The sequence below is a fragment of the Octopus bimaculoides genome, chromosome 6 (assembly GCF_001194135.2).
Source record: "Octopus bimaculoides isolate UCB-OBI-ISO-001 chromosome 6, ASM119413v2, whole genome shotgun sequence".
In the NCBI taxonomy this organism is placed as follows: domain Eukaryota; kingdom Metazoa; phylum Mollusca; class Cephalopoda; order Octopoda; family Octopodidae; genus Octopus; species Octopus bimaculoides.
Window position 1 is genome coordinate 99,062,674 of NC_068986.1, and position 2,728 is coordinate 99,065,401.

A 2,728-nucleotide genomic window follows, 5' to 3' on the forward strand; every position below is an offset into this window, starting at 1 on the left:
TCAAGCGATGGTGGGGAGACAAACACAGACACACATACACATACATATATACGACGGGCTTCTTTCAGTTTCCGTCTACCAAATCCACTCAAGGCTTTGGTCGGCCCGAGGCTATAGTAGAAGACACTTGCCGAAGGTGCCACGTAGTTGGACTGAACCCGGAACCATGTGGTTGGTAAGCAAGTTACTTACCACGATGGAATTTATTGTGGCTTATTGAATTAGTATGTTGCTGTATGAATTTTGTTTATGTCATTGAAGAATCCGAGAATGTATTTTTAGAATTATATATCTTTAGGTGAATTTTCTTGTGTGTGTGTTTTGATAAAGGTTCAGATTTAAGTTCATATAAAATCAACTATTTAATTAATTGGATTAAACTATAATTCTGTCAGAGACATTCATCTTCGTCGTTCCATATCTTTTGGACATGACACAAAATCTTTCTGTATCAAGTTAGCCTCGTATTGTTGGCCGTCTTTAATTTTAGTCTCTTCGAATCCCAACAAAATGTTCCTTCTTATCAATTCCGGCTATAGTTAGTACAACCATTCGTAACTAGTACCAGTAATTCTACATTGGTAGTCGGTCGGTTTAGTTTGCATTGGTAAAATAGCATTCTTTCATGAGTAAACAATTTGACTGGGTTAAAAAAAAAAAAAAGTACACCCATCTAATTTTGTCAATTTTCTGCTACGTCCGAGGATCGGGTTATATGATGAAGGGATTACAATGAGCGCCAAAAACAAGGTTTGTGGTAATCGTATGAAGACAGACGATCAACACAGTAATATGTATGTGTACATGTCTCTGCATGTGAAGGTTTCGGAAAAAGTGATAGAGAAATAGGGTAGAGTATGAGAATTAGTGAAGATGACAGCGGTTGGAGATATACTACAAATGTCGTAATGCATTACGAATAGTATAACAAATGACATTGCTATGTTGATGAATTGAATGCTCTAAGTATGTTTGTGCGTCATGTGTGCATGATAAAATCACGCAATTGTGTATGATGGTTGAGTGTATTTGATATTCTTTAGTGTTATTAATAAGAAAGGAAATGATTGATTTGATAGGTACAACTAATAGCTTGTTCTGTAAGATTTCAACACGACTGTTCAACAATATTTATGCAATAGCTTAAGTAATGTTGTGAAGTAGGAGAACTTAGAGTAGGTATCCTTCGGTGTCTTGCTTTAGAACATTCATGGGCAACCCGCGGGACTTTCTTCATGGCGCGCTTGACGAAAAATTACCTCGAATTTTTTAGTAGTGCTGTCTGCTCGATGATGAACCAAATCTCATACGGCACGCTCGTACAGCAGAGGCTTAATATCAATCCAAAATGCCTTTGAATGTCGTATTATATCCCTTCGGCAACATCTTTTAACCACCAAGTTTCAAAGTGCATACCTTGACCAAGTTTGCATACATGAGGCTGATAACATCATAAGACTTTGAAGGCACCTCCTTGAGCAGCATTCCTTGTCGGATAACCTTAAATACATGTCCAAAGAGGTCACACAACTCTACTGCAATGTATCATCAGATGAAAGGATGAGCATACATGTGCAGAAGACTATGCATGGATATGTTAGAAGAAAGCTCCGAGATGATAGTGACATTGATCATCAAAGCAGTCTATTATGGACCAATAGCCAGATTACCACCTCCCACTTTGAAGGGTATGCGTTTGCAATCCAGGAACAGGAAATATCAATCAAATACCTGATGTACAAAAGGAATAGAAATGGAAGAAAAGCAGTAAAATGTGACAATCGATGCAAACTTTGTTGAGTTAACACCGAAGATATCATTCGCATCATAAGCAGTTGTCCGAAAATTTCATCACGATATTATCTATCGATGAGACATGATGTTGTAGCCAGGGCACTTTATAATGAAATCTATCCATCCATCCATCCGTCCGTCTGTCTGCCTATATAGGGAGAATTCACAAAAAAAAAAAAGACAGAAGACGAAGACAGAATAAGAGATAAGGCGAGAAGAAAGCAGTTTTAAAAGATTGAAAGTTAAAAACACCGGAAAAAGCAAAAAAATAAATGGAAAAGAATTAGGTTCATATCCGTTCAGCCTCATAACTTTATGGCATAACACTGAGTGGATAGGGGCCTAGAGTCAGCAGCACAGCTTTTCATTCGGAATCGGTGGTATTTTCCAATTCACCACGAGAAACAGATCCATATATTTACACCCGTTAAAAGATTCAGATCTAAAATCCAGCCGTACCTTTTTTTTTCATCCGTTGACATGGTGTGGACTTTTCATCTATTTCCCACTTGATTATATATGATGTAGCGTTAGGTTTCAAACCCCATACTTGGCTAGCCAACTTAGTGCTTTACTCATGTCACTCTATAAATATATATATATATATATGGATAATAATGAATGGAGCAAAACGCATGTCAATAAAAGTTCCTTTAATTCCTACACATGTTTCGAAATAAATGAGAGCCCTTTCACAAAGAAGAAAGAGCTGTTGGGGTTCCTCATTTATTACTCTTCAGGGAGTTCATAATAAAACATGTAATAGCAAGACAAAAGCGAAATAATGGGGTAACTTACGAGCAGAGATGTTACATGGTCAGTGACCGTTAGAAGGCTGTGATATCTTGTTTTTTAGTGTAATTTTGCTACCTCTGGTAACTATTAACGTATTTAAATTATCGAAAGTTTTAATAACTGAGATAATATTAATATA